This window comes from Chenopodium album, chromosome 17 (genome assembly GCF_948465745.1).
Source record: "Chenopodium album chromosome 17, dcCheAlbu1.1, whole genome shotgun sequence".
NCBI lineage: Eukaryota > Viridiplantae > Streptophyta > Magnoliopsida > Caryophyllales > Amaranthaceae > Chenopodium > Chenopodium album.
Genome location: NC_137850.1, coordinates 17691109 through 17711546, shown reverse-complemented (window position 1 = coordinate 17711546; position 20438 = coordinate 17691109). Strand labels below are relative to the sequence as shown.

The following is a 20438-nucleotide window of genomic DNA, read 5'->3' as shown; positions in this document are numbered from 1 at the left end:
TAAGATCTATTGTATAGACTTAATAAAATGTTTGAACGTGTAAAGGAATTTACCGTGTTAAACATGAATTGAAGGACTTTGAAAGACTTTCGACCCGTATGTATAAAACTAAGTAAATGTTTGAACTAAGTATGAGCTAGGTTAAATAATAAATCAAACAAGAAAGACTCTAGTAGAGACATTCAACCATATCACATAGCAAACAATTTAGCAAGACTCAGTGAAATTGGATGAGCTAAAATGTAACGTAGATGGAAAAAGATTAAAAATAATTCTACAATTAAATCCATCATGTACGCTACGATATGGAATCGTCACACGACTTACTTGCTTAGAGCATGTGAAGTATGTGTATGATGTCAATCAACCTGAATCTATGTAATAAATCGTTAGATTATGGCCAAAAGCATCCAAAGTACTTAGATAAGTATGAGGATAAGTTCTTGACGCATGGAAACAAATATGATTTGAGTATTGATGTTGCAAGCACAAACCTTAACAAGGATGCCATTTGTAAGCACGAGCAAAGAAGTGTCTTGGCTTGAGAATGGTAACATGGATGTGCATCCATGTGTAATGTGCGGAAATTTAAGGTGAATTTTCACGATCGCATGTGATTAGGGTATCCTATAATCATTGTGAGCCACTTGAAGTGAATTCCAAGCAAAGCATCATCGAGAAGTCTACTAAAATATATGTTGAGAATATGGTTGCCTTAAAGGCAATAATAAGGAAGATGTTCTATGGATAGTTCGTTATTGAACATTAATGATTATAGGTTGTCAAGTTGAAGATCTCAATCATGAAAATGAGTGGGAGCCATCACTTGGACATAAATCCTAAATCACAAATAATCCATGACGCTTTCAAATTTTATCATCGTATTATGAATGTGATCAGTAGTGAAGATGCTAAGACTAACAAAGTAATTATAACTAAACCTATGCAATAAGTGAACGACAACATTCACAATTGCACGAAAGAAATCAAGCATATTAGATATGGGGTGATTTCTATAAATGTTTTATAAAGAGTGTTACTCTTAAAACATTTGGAAAAACCATTTATCATAAGATGAACCATTCAGGTTTTGGAGTAATTGAAAATTTCATGCAATTTTATCACTCCGTTTGTTATTTAATTATGGTTTAGGATTAAATATGAGTCCATTCGATTCTGAGAATATTCAAAATAGGGTATCAAGACCAGTCTTGATAAGGAAACACCTACTAAGTGAACATTGAATATTATAATCGAGAATTATCCCTAATCGAGGTCATTTAAACGATGAACGATTAATGACCACTTAAGATTAGTGTCTAGTTTGATTTATAGCACCGGTTCTTGTGCTACAAGGACATGATTGTCATGAATAATTTGCATAGGTATTGGTTTAGAACCATACTGGATCGACCTATGAGAATACTTTAAGAGATTTAAAAATCGTCATAAGTATACGTCTCATTACGGCTATCGGAACTTATTTCCTTGACCATGAGTATTGTGAGTTCTCTTGTTTGAGTACTAGTCCGCTTTGATGTTAGTCAAGCGTCTGCCATAAAAGGGGATTATAACGGCAACACTCAGGCAGCTAGGTCCTCTCAGTAAGAGAAGCTACATTACAAGACTGGGAATGTCCCCCTACTAAAATAGGGAAGATGTCTTTGTTATTTATAAGGCCTCTCGAAGAGCGAGACTGTGAAAATGCATGGCGTGCTCAGATGGATTTTAGAAATCATCTGTTTATTAACAGTCGGACTCGAATATTGAGAAATAGTTCTAGACGCAATAATTATGATGAACAAATCTTACATTATAGTTCATGAAGAGACATTAAGCGACATAGGAAAAAGGCTTTTCACTAAAAGCGCACTTGTCCGGAAGGAAAAGTAGGAGTTTGATAGGAATTATTAGAAAGCTAATTATTCAGTGAGGTCAAGTGATCGGAATGCCTAGGTGGAGGCCGCTTCCAATCAGTAATATTAATGAGTAATTAATATTACAGCTTAATCTTGACTGAAACCTTCGAGTCACACCCAAGAAACTAACGATCCGGCGCGACGAATTAATCCGAAAGGAATTAATAAGTCACTTGAGTATTATGAACAAAGATGTCGGATTCCGAGCTTAGAGCGTCAGAACCAAATCTTTAAAGTTAAGCCAAAATTCAGGAATTGGCGAGACGGGAAAATGCTTCAAGTGACAAGTAAAAACCCTAGCCGCGCGGAAGGCTAGGGAAGCGCACCAAATAGCGGCGTGCCACGTAGCAGCCACCAAGTTGCAGCGCACCACGTGGCAGCCACCATGGTGGCGGCGTGCCACATTGGCAATGCCATGTGGCAACGGGCGGCGGACCCCGGTGACGGGTCATGACGCGGGCCCAAAAGTGGCGGCCAAACCGAACCCAACTTGGGGCTCAAGGTTGGGTGGTACATGGTTAGCTCACAATGCATGTGAGTTTCCTTGGAGATCAAGTGAGGAAGTGGTCCTCACCTAACCATGTGGCACTTGTTACTTTGTTATTCCTTGGTTTATTTAATTAAGGATTGAATTCAACATTCTTTCCATGTGGGATCTTTTTGTGAAAAAGTCCCACATTGAAAGATGAGTGGAATTCACAAGGAAGCACTACTTATAAATAGCCAAGGCATACCTTGGGATTGTTCACTTGAGTAAGGTGTTAGAAAAGGAATCTCCATTGAGAAAACCTTTAAACATATATAATTACTTGAGGATTAAGTCGGGCTTAGCTAACCTCTAAGCATTGGACCTTGTCGGGGTCGAGTTATGGGTAGGTTTCCGTAGGAGGTCTTCGCCCGAGCGAGACTAAAGGCTTTCCCAAGTAAGAGTTCGGGTTACGAGCGAAGCACGCGTCAAAGGTACTAATCTTTCCTTAATTCTACAGTGAGTTGGACTCATCGAAACCCAACATCATGCTGACAGGGGGAAAAACTAGGTCGTTGACTAATCTTCACTAAGCCAAACAAAATTTATAATCACTTGACAAATCTAAATACAAATATAAAGGTAAGTCAAGGGTCGAACCCAAAGGAACGTTTATATTAAATTGCTTTCAATTGGGCACCTAAGCTAGGTCGAAGTCGAGGGTGAAGAAGTAACACTAACAATTAACAAAACAAATAACCAAACAAATAAAACACTAGAAAATGATGATCAACAAGTAATCATGACAATTGCAACAACTTGGGAATAATATACCAATCAATGGTTGTGAAGACTAATGATAAGAGTTATCAATTGGAATCAAAGAGCTATCTCCTAATCGTTAAACTAATGGTCTCTACGAATAACAAACTAGGAGAATCACAATCCAAATCAATCGACAATTGCAATTCCTAAATCAATGGGTCGTATTATTAGCAATTACAATGCAATCTAGCATAATTCTCAAGGTCTAGTCGAATTACACACATGCAAACTTACATTAATCACTATAATGTCAACAATCTATCACCATAATTCCCAAATTAATCACAATCAATCAATCATACTCGTTTCACCCAATTCCTAGCCAAACAACTACTCAAGAATCATCATCTACAACAAACAACTAAAGAAATCAAGAATCAACAAAATATCAATAACAATTACACTAATCAAGAATTAAACATCAAAATCAAATCAAACAAACATGAAATTGAACAAAGCAATAAGATGAGATAGAGTTAGAAATGCTCATTGATAATAGAGAAGATCTTCAACACAATTGTCACCCTTGTATAAAAAATCTCTCAAATCACCATTGAAATCTTCACTTTCTCTATCTAAATCTACTCCTTAACTAAACCTAAAACTAGAGAGAGAAACTGTCACCTAAGCTAAAATTTTGATCAAAATTACGTGTAAAAAACTCCTTACAAAAATTGGGTTAAATAGGTATTTATAAGTGGCATAGATTCAAAATCAAGCGAAGCTAGAAATAGGGAGGAGCGCCGACACGGGGAGGGTTGCGCACCTGCGCACGGGTCATGTGAGCCCGCGCTCTTCTGGGTTTCTTCGACTTCTTCGATGCCTCATGTGCTTGCAAATGGGTCTTCGTGAGTGCACACAATATGTTCATGATATACACTAAGCATGGCAGATTCAAATGGACTTGATAGTGGGTTCGACACCACATCTTTATGAGAGCACGACTTGAGAGCACAAGAGATAGAACATGGAGCATCCACTTCTTTGCATCTTGAGCTTTACCAATGCTTTAAGTTTGCTCCAAATGCATCTTCCAACTAAGTAGGCCACCAATATCAAGACCCGAACCTCGTACAATACCTACTACCACGAAAAGAGAGTAAATAAAAGAGAAAACACTACAAAAATCATAAAAACACAAAATAAGAGAGAAAAGGTAAAATAAAAAGAAAATGCATAAAACTAAGCATTTATTAAGAAAGAAAGCTATGAAAAGAAGGTAAAAACGTCTTAAATACACATCAAATGAGTGCCATAACTGACACTCATCAAATACCCCCAAGCTTACCTTATAATCGTCCTCGAGCAAACCAAAACAAGTAAGGGAAAAGTGATGAGCTTATTCAAACAAACAAAAGAAAAAGAGAGGAGACAAGAATATACACTAACTCACTTTCGTAGGAATCACGGTTGTTTTTAGCTACAACAAGCCCTTAAAACCCCAAAGTCATCAATGAGGATGAGTGAGGTCTCGTGAGGGTTTCCTAAGAGGTTAACCCATAACTCTCTCAAACCAAGCAAACAAGGCAAAGCATGAAAAAGAAATTAAAAGAAAAGAAAAGAAGAGAAACCTTCATGAATGGAATTTTGCAAATGACCAAGCGCAAATGGATGCAATTCTTTCTAAACATAAAAGGGAGTGCACGTTTCAAGATATCCATGTTTGATTAAAACATAAAATATGCTAAGCATAGAGAACTAATGAGACACAATTCACCTTCATCTCAAATAATCTTACCTCGTTCTCCCCACTAGTTCAAAACCACCTCTAGTGAGCATCTCAATGGTGATTGCTTGATTACGGTGTTAAGGATTGATCACCCTTTGCTTTACAATTTAAGTATATCACCATATTTCAAATTTTAGCCTACCTTTACCCTTTTTTGCCCTTACATTACAATCCTTTCCTAGACCTTTTGACCTTTTTGGTTGAGTCACAAGTCGGTGGAGTGAGATGTGAAATTATCCCACTAGTAATCTTATAGATTTCAAACCTAATATTTCCAGTCCAGGAGTTGTCATTCTCGAAAACCATGTTAATGATTTCCTCGATGTTTCCATCCAATTTCTCATCAACATGGGAATTTAGTAATTCATTGCAGACATTACGTAAGCATTTGAATAAGAGATAAGGTTCATAGTCCATGAATCTACTAGCCCAATCCTCTGGAATAGAAGACAACATGACATACGTGCCTGTGTTAGATTCTAAAACATTTCTCAAATGCTTTTCAGGAGTCATATTGACAGGGGGAAATACTAGGTTGTTGACTAATCTTCCCTAAGCTAAACAAAATTTTTAAATCACTTAACAACCCTGAATACAATTATAGAGGTAAGTCAAGGGTCGAACCCAAAGGAACGGTTATGTTAAAGTGCTTTCAATTGGGCGCCTAAGCTAGGTCAAAGTCGAGGGTGAAGAAGTAACACTAACAACTAACAAAATAAACAACAAAACAAATAAAACAGCAGGGAATGGGAATCAACAGGTAATCATGACAATTGCAATAACTTGGAAATAACATGCCAATCAATGGTTGTGAAGACTAATGATAAAAGCTATCAATTGGAATCAAAGAGGTATCTCCTAATCGTTAAACTAGTGGTCTCTACGAATAACATACAAGGAGAATCACAATCCAAATCAAACGACAATTGCAATTCCTAAATCAATGGGTCGTGTCATTAGCAATTACAATGCAATCTAGCATAATTCTCAAGGCCTAATCGAATTACAGATATGCAAACTTATGTTAATCACTTTAATCTCAACAATCAATCAACATAATTCCCAAATTAATCACAATAAATCAATCATACAAGTTTCACCCAATCCCTTGCCAAACAACTAATCAAGATTCATCATCTAATAAACAAACAACTAAAGAAATCAAGAATCAACAAACTATCAAGAACAATTACACTAATCAAGAATTAAACATCAAAATCAAATCAAACAGAAATGAAATTGAACAAACCAATAAGATGAGATAGAGTTTGAAATGCTCATCGATAAAAGAGAAGATCTTCAACACAATTGTCACCCTTGTATCAACAATCTCTCAAATCACCATTGAAATCTCTCACTTTCTCTCTCTAAATCTACTTCTAAACTAAACCTAAAACTAGGGTGAGAAACTCTTAACTAAGCTAAAATTATGATCAAAATTATGTCTAAAAAACTCCTTACAAAAATCGAGTTAAATAGGTATTTATAAGTGGCGCAGAAACGAAATCGAGGGAAGCCGAAAATAGGGAGGTGCGCCCGCTAGGGATGGCAACCGGCCGGGACGGATGAGGAGGATGGTAGCTCCATACCCGTACCCACCTAAAATTTTTATACCCATCCCAGCCCCACCACCAAAGACGGGTTTAATTCCTACATCCATACCCGCCCCGCCGGGTATAAACTACCATCCATACCCGCCCTACCACCCACTTGGATATCCATACCCACCTCATACCAACCCAAAATCCGTCCCATACCCACCCAAAATTCTCCCCAAGCTTATGCCATTCACAAGTTAATGGGATAATTATGAACTGCATTGTATGCCAAATTACCATAACCAACAAATGAAAGTTTCTAACTCATAAATTATACAAGTTGGAAGTCTTGGAACATAAAAAAGTCCATATCAGGTACAAATTACTCTTTTCTTTAATCAATTGCAGTCCCAATTCTAAATGAATGCCCTGACATCTAAACTCAATTGCACTCCAACATTTAAATAATTAAAATCAAGGTTTTAGACATTAAAATCGCACAAACGCTCACCAACATCTCAGAAAATCGCATTACCATATTTGAATTGAAAAAAAAAAAATCGATTCAACAATTTATAATTTATAAAAGAAAATGAGAAAAGGAAATTAGAATGGGTTGATTCTAGAATAATAGCATGAGCAATAATTAAATTCGATAAATATAGCGAGATAGAATGATACATAACTAGTGATGACTGATGAAGAAAAACTGACAAAAATCTTGATTGGGGATTTGGGGAAGAAGATGGTGACAGTGCGAGACTGTGAGAGTGTGACAAATGTGAGCGGCTGTGGCAAGTCTTAGGTTAAAGAAAATTTGGTCTTACAGTGTTAGCCTCTTAGAAATTTAGGGTTTCATTTCAAATATTATAATATTAAATATTTTTATTCCTTGATATAGTTGTATCACACTATCAGAAACCAAAGGCAAAAATTCTGGACTCTTCCTTTGTTTCATGAAAATTCTAGACTCGTCCTACTTTTTACCATAATGAGGCGGGTATGAGATGGGGCGGGGCAAGGCAGGGCGGAGCGGGGTAGGGATGGAGTGGGTTTCTTGTAAAATCCATACCCTACCCATTACCCATGGAGGGTACACTTTTTATACCCACCCCGCCCCACCACATGCCAAACCATCCTCCATACCCACCCAAGTGGGGCGGGTATGGGGCAGGTCTCCTATTTTACCCGACCTACTGACATCCCTAGAGCCTACGCGGGCAGGGTTGCGCACTCGCGCTTTTCTGGGTTTTTTCGACTTTTTCGATGCCTCATGCGCTCGCAAATGGGTCTACGTGAGTGCACACAACATGATAGACACTAAGCAGACTTGATAGTGGGTTCGACACTACATCTTCATGAGAGCACGGCTTGAGAGCGCAAGAGCTAGAACTTGGAGCATCCACTTCCTTGCATCTTGAGCTTTTCCAATACTATAAGTTTGCTCCAAATGTAGCTTTGAATTTAGTAGGCCACCAATATCAAGACCCGAAACTCGTACAATACCTTCAACCAAGAAAAGAGAGAAATAAAGGAGAAAACACTAGAAAAAACCATAAAAACACAAAATAAGAGAGATAAGTTAAAATAAAGAGATAAAATTAAGCATTTATTAAGAAAGAAAGCTATGAAAAGAAGGTAAAAACTACCAAAATACTCATCAAATGAATGCCATAAATGACACTCATCAAATACCCCCAAGCTTAACTTTTGGTCGTCCTCGAGCAAAACCAGAACAAGGGAAAAGTGATGAGCTTATTCAAACAAACAAAAGAAAAAGACAGGAGACAAGAATATAAACTAACTCACTTTCATATGAATCACGGTTGTTTTTAGCTACAACAAGACCTTTAAACCCCAAAGTCACCAATGAGGACGAGTGAGGTCTCATGAGTGTTTCCTAAGAGGTTAACCCACAACTCTCTCAAACCAAGAAAACAAGGCAAAGCATGAAAAAGAAATTAAAAGAAAAGAAAAGAAAACAAATGTTCATGAATGGAATTTTGCAAATGAACAAGTGCAAATGGATGCAATTCTTTCTAAACATAAAAGGGAGTGCACGTTTCAAGATATCCATGTTTGATTAAAACATAAAATATGCTAAGCATAGAGAACTAATGAGACACAATTCACCTTCATCTCAAATAATCTTACCTCGTTCTCCCCACTAGTTCAAAACCACCTCTAGTGAGCATCTCAATGGTGATTGCTTGATTACGGTGATGAGGATTGATCACCCTTTGCTTTAAATTTAAGTATATCACCATATTTCAAATTTTAGCCTACCTTCACCATTTTTTGCCTTTACATTACAATCCTTTCCTAGACCTTTTGACCTTTTTGGTTGAGTCACAAGTCGGTGGAGTGAGATGTGAAATTATCTCACCAGTAATATTATAGGTTTCAAACCTAATATTTCTAGTCCAAGAGTCGTCATTCTTGGAAACCATGTTACAGATTTCCTCGACGTTTCCATAAAATTCAAAATCAACATGGGAATTCAGTAATCCATTGCAAACATCACGTAAGCATTTGAATAAGAGATAAGGTTCATAGTCCATGAATCTACTAGCCCAATCCTCTGGAATAGAAGACAATATGACATACGTGACTGTCTTAGATTCTAAAACATTTCTCAAATGCTTCTCAGGAGTCATGCTGACAGGGGGAAATACTAGGTCGTTGACTAATCTTCCCTAAGCCAAACAAAATTTTTAATCACTTAACAAACCTTAACACAAGTATAGAGGTAAGTCAAGGATCGAACCCAAAGGAACGATTATGTTAAAGTGCTTTCAATTGGGCGCCTAAGCTAGGTCGAAGTCGAGGGTGATGAAGTAACACTAACAATTAACAAAATAAACAACAAAACAAATAAAACACTAGGGAATGGGAATCAACAGGTAATCATGATAATTGCAATAACTTGGGAATAACATGCCAATCAATGGTTGTGAAGACTAATGATAAGAGCTATCAATTGGAATCAAAAAGCTATCTTCTAATCGTTAAACTAGTGGTCTCTATGGATAACATAAAAGGAGAATCACAATCTAACCCAAACGACAGTTGAAATTCCTAAATCAATGGGTCGTGTCATTAGCAATTAAAATGCAATCTAGCATAATTCTCAAGGCCTAATCGAATTACACACATGCAAACTTACGTTAATCACTTTAATCTCAACAATCAATTAACATAATTCTCGGGTGAGCCGGTTCTAGATGATTGGTCCCATTATTTTGCTAGGGACAAGGCCATGAGGGAGAGTCGGTTGAAGGGTAAGCGTCCTATGGATGTGGAATATGTCATTAGCCATGTTTCTTCTGAGGTTGGTGAGGGGAGTACCCATTCTACCCCTTACCACAGTGTCGAGTGATGCCATTTTAGCTACCCTCCCTTTTTTGCTCGTTTGCTTTTGTGTTGTTATTTTGCCAGCTTGTTGCTTGGTTTTGTCTTTGGGGGGGGGGGGGGGGTAGCCCATTTTAGGTTTGAGGGAGTATTCTTATGTTTGTTCTGTTGCGTTGTTTTCCCCCTTACTTTTATGGTTCACTATGGCTTTGTCTTCGATTTGGTGTCTCTTTCTAATGATGATTTATGTTGATTTCTGTTTGCTGCAATTGTTTTCTGATGATGATGATATGATGTTGGTCTGTTGCTTGACTATTGTTTTCATGCTGGTTGATAGTTTTCTGGATGGATGAGTTTTCTCTCTACTATATGATTCTCTTTCTCTACTTCTACGATCATTTTTTTTGTCTCAGTTTTGTTGTTTTAAGTTTTAGTTTGGAAGTTACTAACAATTTATTTTTGTATATAGATTTTTATTTCTCACTTGGGCTATTATCCTTGCTTTTGCTTTTGGAGCATCATGACAGTTTTTGCTTCCCTTCATTTATATTCATTAGCATTGCTTGGAGTACCCGGTGAGATCCTTCTATTTCTTATCTTTCTTTTTCTTTCTTGATTGCTTAGTATAGGTTTAGTTTAGGAAGAGTTGATTTTTCGAGGATGTTTTCCTTGTAACACCTAGCGTGTTTGGGGTCATTGGCGATGTTGCCGAATGACCGCTTATTTAACGATTGGGTTTTACTTGTCTTGCTTGCATTCTTGTGTTTTTCTTTTCTTCTTTCTTTTCTTTCCTTTTTCATTCTTTTCTTTTACCTTTTTATTGCATTGATGAAACAAAAACAAACAAAAAAATTTTGAAGCTATATTTTCTTTTTGCTTGTTTAGCTCTTGTATTTGGACATACTACCATATGAGATTTTGCATTTGAACATGTGCCTTACTATGTCTTATCGATGTGCATGCTTTGAGAGTATCCATGGTTGACTCTAGGATAGGGTATGCTAAGGTAGCAGTTTAGACCTTTTGGGGCCTTGAAGCCGGATTCTATTGGTTTGTGGTAAGATGGAGTTGTTTCCTTTGCTAGATTTGACGCCTTTAGTGAGTTTTTGCTACAACCTTGTGAGGTTTCTTTCTTTTCAAGCCTTTTACATATTTTTCTTGAGAGGCACATGGATCCTTGGCTATTATGTACTTTATCTAGAGTTTGATTTTCATCTCCCGAGATCGCGACCGAGCCTTTAAGGAAGGACAAAGGCATCTTTTCGGGTTGTTATTTTTACTTTTCTACAATAGTTTTCACTTCTTTATTTTGGGTTTTCATTTTCTTTCTTGCTAACCATTTGAGCCATTTACCCTTCATTTCAAGCCACATCTTTAGTTCTTGAGCATTTTGTTTCATTTTTGTTCCCATCTTTGGTTTTTGTAAAGCATTTGGTCTCTTGTGTTGCAAGTTTGGTGGATGAGAATGATTGGTTAGTTCTTTTGATGAAAGCAAGTTTGTGTTGTAAATGTTTTTTGCATAAAAAGCAAATTCAAAAGTTGAAAAAGCCGTCCATAGTTAAAAGAGGCGATGACAATGAATAAAGTGCAAAAAAAAAAATGAAAAAATGAAAAATGAGAAAAAGAAAAGCACATTCAAAAGCTTTAGCAAAATTGAAAAAAGTGAAAATTAGAAAAATTCAAAAAAATATTTTGATGTAAGTTTCTTTCTCCCAATTTTATGCGTTGAGGATAATGCTTTATTTTGGCTTGGGGGGAAGCGTCTTACGCTTTTTGTACATATGTTTGTAATTCTTAGCTTTGCATAAGCTTGGGGGTGTTGTGTTTTTGTTTGGTGATTACTTGGTTTTGGTGTTGAGATTTGGCCAATCTTTGCTTCACGATTTAGGTATACCACTAAATTTGAAATTTTAGCCTACCCTTTTCTCGCCTTTACATTACAACCTTTTTCAAGACCTTTTGACCTTTGTGGTTGAGTCACTAGTCGGTATAGGGAGATGTAGGGCAAGCTTATAGAGCGGTATGCAATAGCCGAGATGTCGAGAAACCTCAAACATTATTCTTTTCCGGTTCCTTCGAGGAACCATTAAGACGCTTACTAAGGGTAGATTTGAAGCCATTAGGAGAACGTGGTAGATTGGTTGGGATGAAAGTGGATTGTTCCTCATAAGTTCTCTACGCTTAGCATATCTTATGCTTCAATCAACCTTAGATATCTTGGAGCATGCATACCCCTATTTGATCGTTTGCATTTGATCGTTTGAATTTTTGCTTTACCTTCTTTTCATTTAATGATTTTGCCTCATTTTACTTCAAATATTTATTGGTAAACCTCTTAGGATACCCTTACGAGACCATCACTCGTCCTCTAGAGCGATCTAGGGGTTTAAAGGGCTTATTGTAGCTAAAAACAACCGTGATTCCTACGATAGTGAGTCTTAGTGTATATTCTCATCTCTTGTCTTTCTTTTTCTTATTTTAATAAGTCTTTCATCCTTATTCTTGCTTGCTTAGTTTTGCTCGAGGATGAGCAAAAGTTTAGCTTGGGGGAATTTGATGAGTGTCATTTATGGCACTCATTTGATCCCTTTTAGAGTGATTTTCATTCTCTTTTGTAGCCCTTTTTATTCCCTTTTCCTTAATTTTGTTCTTTATTTCTTTAGTTTGCATTTTCCTTAGTTGATTTTCCATTTTCATGCATTTCTTGGTTTAGTTCGCCTTTTTTCCCTTTATTTGTTTATTTCTTTTATTTTCAGGAGAAGTTCGTTCCCGAGGTCTCTTCCCAAGTTTTGCATTGATTGGGATGTTTAGTGTCTTTCATTTGAAGCCCAAGACTGGAGATGTGCAAGTTCCATGCTTCTTTAGGTCGTGCATTCAAGTCGTGGGGGCACCAATTCTGGTGTTGAACCCACCATCATGATGTTTTAGGATCTGCCATGCTCTGTGTTCATCAAGCACACCAAGAGGAGCGCACGAGGAGCATCAAGATGAAGGGGAAGAGAGCTATCCTGCTCCCAGGCGCGGGCGCGCGCGACCATGGCGCGGCCGCGCGGCCTAGTGATTTTCTTAGAGAGAGAAACTCTAGATTTTAGAGAGAAACATTGAAGATTGATGGTTGATGATTGATGATAGTTGTAATTGATTTGAATTTAAGCACATTTCCTTTGATTTGATCAAGTTTGTAAGAGTCTTCTTTACTTTAATTCAATCTCTAGTTTTTTATTTCAATTGTTTTGTTGATTGTTCAAGTTTACTTATTGTTTGATTGAATTGGTTTAATTGGAATGATGTTGATGAATTTGATGAATAGTATAGCTTTGTTCTTGATTTCTTTAATGGATTGTGAGTAGTTTGCTTGCTAGGGATGTGGTGAAGCATGTATTAGTGATGGATCATTAGCTAATTGGGGGGTTTTTGATTGATTTAGCATTGTGATTAAATTGGTTTATTGATTTTGCCATATCACAAGTTCTCCTCCCACTCAAGATTTCCTTAAGGAATTTTGCATAATTCGGCATTTGGTCAATGACATTAGTGAATGGGAGGGTAAGATGAAGTTGCCTAAGCATCTATATGAATTTGCTAAATTGTTCATCTAATTTGTGCCTATTAAACTTTTGGGGGTATGGGAGCTTAGGCTTGATAACTTCTCTCACTTTCTCTTTCATTTTTTCAACTTGTTCCTCATCAACTTTCTCAACCAAAGGACTCTCATCTCCCTCATTCTCAATCAAATCCTTGCTAGGACTCTCCTTAGCATCACTCTTCTCAGAAACTCCACTCTCAAGAATCCTACCACTCCTAGTTACAATTCCATTCATAGAATTCTTAGGATCTAAGCCTTGTGAAGTCAAAGAAGAAAGATTTGCAAACTCTTTCAACATACTAGCTAATTGAGAAATTTGGTTCTCTGACCCCTTACTATAAGTCATCATGTCATTAATCTTCTCATTACTAAGGGTTATATGAGTACTCAACACCTTGGTTTGGTTCTCAATGACATCCTCTATCCAACTCCTAGATGAAGATGGTTGATCATAGAAACTATCACTTATGCCTTGGGTCTTTGGAATAAATCCGAGTGGGGTACCTCTTTGAGCATCGTTTTGAAAATTCCCCCTACTTTGATTACTCCAATTACCCCTACCTTGATTTTGGCCATGATTTTGATTATGGTTACAATAACATTGGTTATGATCTCCATATCCTTGGCCATGACTTTGACCACTATAACCATGGTTGTTATAGTTACCACGAAACCCTTGGGTTCTTTGGTTCCCATAAGAACTATTTTGGTTATAATGATCATAGTTCCCGTGGTTGTGATAATTCCTATTCCCAACATTCCTTTGAACATCAAATCTAGGTCCAAAATCATTATTTGCAACTGTAGGGAATATTTCAAGCATCCCACACTTGAGCCCCACTGTGATCATACACTTAAGCATGGTGGTGTCCAAAGGGAAGGAAGCTAGAGTAAAAGAGTCGCCAACAAGTTTTAGGAACTTGTAAACCGTTCACAGGGTGAAGGTTACACCCTTTCACGATCCATGAGATCGTTAACTCCAATAGGTTCGGAACCATGACTGGAAGTTCGGGGATGAAGGTACAAATCCAACCTAAAAGAGATTGAACCTGCCCTATATAGGCCTCTACTTTGTTCTTCTCATATTCATGTGCACTTTTTTACAAACATGCAATCAATTGGTTAACCCTAAACCTGTTTAATCTTTGTTGGTTGAATTTAATGCACAAGAAAAACTATTATTGGTGATCACTTGAATTATAATCATATTAACCTAAACAAGATTATTAATTATCTTATTAAGCGTGATTACAAGTACAAATTCCCTTTAAACATGCAAGAGAGGGTGTGATCAAGCAATAACAACAAATATATATCAAGCAACATAATAACAATCATCAAAATAACAATCTCAATAAAGCATAATAATATTAGCAAGATCCTAGGCATGATACTAACAAGATTAATAACAAACCTTAGCATGTCACTAAGCATTAAAGATCAAAGCTTTATTCCTAACAGAATACTAACATGATAGAATGAAAGAATAGGAAGCATCATAGAAACATACATGATATTAGAAATATTAGTTAACCCTAAACATGATACTAGGAATCAACAAAATAATCTAAGCATGATTTCTATAACAATTAAATTACTTACTTGGATGCCTCGTATCTCTTTCTAATAACAAAATACACGCGTTAGTAAATTCAAGGAAAATAATAAACAATAAATCTAATCAAAGAATTGAAATAGGATTTGGGACCAAACCCTCAGAAATTATCAACCTTTCACGTCTAGGGCGAAGGCAACTTCGAACTTGGCTAGGTGTGTCTAGAACTAATGAATGTGGAATTTTATAAAAGGGAAGGTTTAGAAAAAGAAGAGAGGGAGCTTCTAGCTTTAGAGAGAGAATAGAGAGAGATGATTTTTGATTGTTGATGAATTGTTGATTATTGATGGTGAAAACGGGGAAATACGACCCCTATTTATAGAAAAATAGTTCGAAAGCAAATTAAGTCATATTCTGAATAAAACTGGCATCTGTCGCCAGGTGACATACATCAGCGCCAGGCGACAGGATTAGCGCCAGGCGACAGATGTTAGCGCCAGGTGACAGACTCTGTCGTTTGGTGCTAATTAAAAGATAAAACGCGCTTTGTACGGAATCCTCTTCTTAATATGATTAAGTAGCAAATTCCGTGTTTATCAAATTAAAATCAGGTTTATCATAAAACACTTATTTTATTCCAAATAAAACTCTATAAAAATATAATTATTAATCCTAATTCCATTAGAATTTAAAAAAGAACCTTCTAAATATTCTAGAAGATTAAAATCAATCCTAACAACTTTAGGAATAATAATTAATATGCCCTCCTCTAGATCATTGGGCCGCATATAAAAATCATTTCGAGCCCAATTTAATTTAATCCATAACTTCCTCATTATTCATCGGAATTGGGCTTATAATATATCGTTGGAAAACTCTTTTCGAGCCCGACCCAACTACACTATTATTGGACCTTACATCATGGACCAAACTAAATTGGATTGACTATTTTCATAAACAGAGTATAAGAAAAGAAATGTTTTCAAAAACAGAAAGAGAGATATTTTTATTAAAAACAAACACATCACAAGACTTTTAACACTTTCACCTTGTTCGATAATCAAATGACGTGAAAGGTATTCATCAGTGGGTTTGGTTTAGGGGAGACACATTTGGGTGTCTACAGCAACATAATTCACATGCTCACTCCCATTCCCATCATATTCATCATTTCTATCACAAGAAACATTAGGGAAAAAAGAAGCATCATGATCATTCATTCCACATAAATCACAAAACCAACATTCACTAATCATACAACAAAAAGAGGGAAAAGTGTTAGGGTAAGGAGGTGTACCTCTCCCCTTAATTTGGGAGGGAAGAATCGGTGCTTGTGAAGTTGCACTCTCGAGCTTAACCTTGATAGATACCACCTCTTTCCCTAAGTTCGAAATTTGCGTGGAAAAATTGTTGATAGCATTGAGTTGATCGATCGAGCATCCCATGGTGCTACTCTTATTTGTCGGCTCTTTCTCACCCTCTTTCCATTCCATGTAGTGTCTCACTACATCCTCAATAATATCAACTTCTTCCTAGGTCTTGTTCATTATTGGGCCTCCGGCTCCGGCATCAAGACTTTACCTCCCTTGAGGACTCAAACCACCATAAAAGATTTGAATGATTTGGTAAGTGGGGATTCCATGGTGAGGAAACTCTCTTTGATATTCCTTGTACCTCTCTCATGCTTCATACAAACTCTCACTAGGCTTTTGCTTGAAACTTTAGATTAGAGTTCTAGCCTCCGCCGTTTTCTTTTGAGGGAAGAAACGGGAAATAAATTCTTTAGTGACTTCATCCTAAGTTCTCAAGGAATTAGGCTTCACTTCCTTGTCTAGCCACTCTTGAGCTCTTCCAATTAGAGAGAAATGAAATAGCTTGAGCCTTATGAATTCTTGTGCGACCCTGCTCACCTTAATTATGTTGCAATATTTCTCGAATTCCTTAAGTTGATTGAGGGGACTTTCACTCGTTCCACCACTACATTGTCGCCTTTTAATCAAAGTTACCATTGCCGGCTGGATTTCAAAGTCTTTTTCCGGAATTGAAGATGGAGCAATCCCGCTCTCATACTTATATGCACTCGGAGTTCCCAACTCCTTCAATGTCACCCTTGGGAATTCTCCCATGTTATTTTGCACACACAATCTTAAAGGAAAATATTAGTAGCACGGCTACAAATGTAGCCTAAGGAGAAAAATCTTTTTGTATTTTTGAAATTAAATGAAATAGACTCTACAATAATAGCAAACAACTACGCCACTCCCCGGCAACGGTGCCATTTTGATGAGAGGTTGATTCTAGGTCGTTGAAACTAAAATTCCTCCAATTAAACTAAATTTGTAACCAACCTACACCTAGTAATAGGGCAAGATCGGGTCGAACCACTAGGAATGGGGGGAAGTTAGCTATTGCCAAAGTCAAGCTATGTCGAAGTATAAGAGGTAGTGTAGGTTATCTAAAGCAATTAAACAAACAAAGTAAATCACAAAGTAAATCAATATATCAAACACTAGGGAGTTAGGATCCACATGCACTTGCAATGAACACACGCTAATCGGGTTGGAGATTGATTAATTCGAGTATTGCGAAAGAAGATAGACAATGCAATCAAAGAGCTCGACAAGCTATCTCCTATAGGTCTAACTAGCGCCAACTACGAAAGACTCTAACAAGGAACGTCACAAACTAAGCTCGATCGATAAATGTGAGCTACATATCAATGGTCCATAACAATGTAGACACACAATGCAATCTAGCATGAAGAACAAGGTTGATCACTCCTTCCTATCCATACACATGCACAAAATCAATCAACCAATTTAATCACAATGCTAAATCAATCAAAAACCCCCCAATAGCTAATGATCCATCACTAATAAATGCTTCACCACATCCCTAGGAAGCAAACTACTCACAATCCATTCAAGAAATCAAGAACAAAGCTATACTGTTCATCAAATTCATCAACATCATTCCAATCAAACCAATTCAATCAAACAATCAACAAACTAAAGATTAAATATAAGTAAAGAAGATTCTTACAAACTTGATCAAATAAAAGGGAATGTACTTGATTTCAAACCAATTGCAACTATCATCAATCATCAACCATCAATCTTCAATATTTCTCTCTCTAAAATCTAGAGTTTCTCTCTTTAAGAAAATCAAACCTAATTCTCCTTCTAAACTTTTTTCTAAATAATTTTCTCTAAAAACGAAGAGAAAACTATAAATAGTAAAACTAACAAAGGAGAAAGTAGTTAGTCGTCCCAAAAGAAACCGTACAAGGGCGGCCATTGAAGATGCGCGGCCGCGAGAAAAAGGGTACGGAACAGGGGTAGCAGCAGGCGCGCCCACTCCTGGGGACCGCACGCCCGCGCCACTAGGCCGCTTGGCCTCGCCATAGTCGCACGCGTCAGCGCTTGGGAGTAGGATAACTCTCTTCCCCTTCATCTTGATGCTCCTCGTGCGCTCCTCTTGGTGTGCTTGATGAACACGGAGCATGGCAGATCCTAAAACACCATGATGGTGGGTTCAACACTAGAATTGGTGCCCCACGGCTTGAATGTACGGCATAAAGAAGCGTGGAACTTGCACATATCCAATCTTGGGCTTCAAATGAAAGACACTAAACATCCCAATCAATGCAAAACTCGGTAAGAGGCCTCGGGAACGAACGTCTCCTGAAAATAAGAAAAAACAAACAAATAAAGGGGAAAAAGGCGAAATAAACCAAGAAATGCATGAAAATGGAAAATCTACTAAGAAAAATGCAAACAAAAGAAATAAAGAGAAAAATTAAGGAAAAGGGAATAAAAAGGCTGCAAAAGAGAACGAAAATCACTCTAATAGGGATCAAATGAGTGCCATAAATGACACTCATCAGTTGGTATGATCCTTATAGAAACGGGTAGCTCCTCTGATCTCATTAGCTACAAGTGCTTGAAGAAACTCGAGTACAAGCCCAGCAGCATGCACCTAGTCACCCATCCCTTAGTCGGGTTTGGAGGTGGAGTAGTGTACCCAGTCGGCAGGATTGACTTACGTATCCGACTAAGGGAGAAAAGGGAAGGACGCCACCTGGTCATCAAGCTCTTGGTCGTTGAGGAGTTGACCGCCTATAACATCATTTTGGGCCAGCCAACTTTGAACAAATCTAAGGCGGTTATTATCTCGTCCCTCATGGTGCTAAAATATGAAAGGGATGATGGTTCTGTTAGCTCCCTAAGCGGGGATCAGAAGACGACTCGAGAATGTTACCTCTTTGACATCAAGCCTACTGTGGTCGCAGCCGGCCAGGGTGAGGAGCATATAGACCTTGTCGATGTCAAGAATCTTGACCCAACCCTTCCAGTCGTAAAGAAAAGAAAACCTAATCAGCTGGTGGAGGTGAAGAAAGAGAAGAAAAAGCTATCACTGACCGTGGAACAGTTATATGAACTCTGTCCCCAGCCGGCTAGAAAACACATTGATATCCCTCTAGATGACAGCTGTCCAGAGTGAACTGTTAAGGTGGGGACAGTTGCTTTTGAAAAGTTGGGTGCAGACTTGCACCTTTTGTTGAAAGAATTCAAAGACTTTTTTGCCTTTGAAGTAGAAGAGATGCAAGGCATCAGCCTAGATCTCGCTGTCCACAAACTTGTCATTGATCCTAAAAAGAAGCCCATCCAGCAAAAGAAACGAAATCACGGCGAGGAAAGAAGTTAGGTGGCAGCTACCGAGGTTAAAAAGCTGTTAGACGCTGATTGGGTTAACTTCCCTGATTGGGTTGCGAACGTTGTGCTCGTAAAGAAGTCGAATGGTACCTGGCAAATGTGTGTTGATTATATTGACTTAAAAAGAGCATGTCCGAGGGACAGTTATCCACTTCCAAAGATCGACAGTCTGGTCGACTCTACAGCCGGGCATGCTTTGATGAGCTTTATGGATGCCTATTCAGGCTTCAATTAGATACCCCTATGGAAAAAAGATCAAGTGAAGACGACCTTCGTCACTGATTAGGGGTTATTCTACTATATTGTGATGCCGTTTGGCTTTAAAAATGCACCTGCTACTTTCCAACGAATGATTAATACTGTCTTCATTAATCAGACTGGGAGGAATGTAGAGGCGTACATTGATGACATGATAGACAAATCAAAGCTACAGATGGATCACCTTGCTGATCTCCGAGAAACCTTCGCCTCCTCAGGCGGTACCACTATGTCCCAGCCGTCCCGTATTGGGTGTTTGTCTTGGAAAGCTTTCAAGCTACCCTTTAAAGTAGCAATGTCCTTAAGGGACATACCTGCCAAAGTGGGGTTTGTTATGGACGGCCCTTTCGCCGCCTACTGGTATTCGGAGGCGATATCTTCCTGATTGGAGCTGGAAGCCTCTGAGCCGGACATGTCAACGGCCTCTTTGCCGTCTGATTCGTTATTGGGACTCTGAGCAGAGGTTGATCTTTAGCCGTCTGATTCGTTATTGGGA

General features: G+C 37.8%; 1 non-coding gene across 1 annotated transcript; it reads left to right on the top strand.

Moving 5' to 3' along the window:
* Positions 1-16604: 16604 nt before the first annotated feature.
* LOC145590255 (small nucleolar RNA R71) lies at positions 16605-16710 on the top strand. The gene has a single exon (XR_014101893.1). It is a non-coding gene; the product is annotated as a small nucleolar RNA R71 (small nucleolar RNA).
* Positions 16711-20438: the final 3728 nt, after the last annotated feature.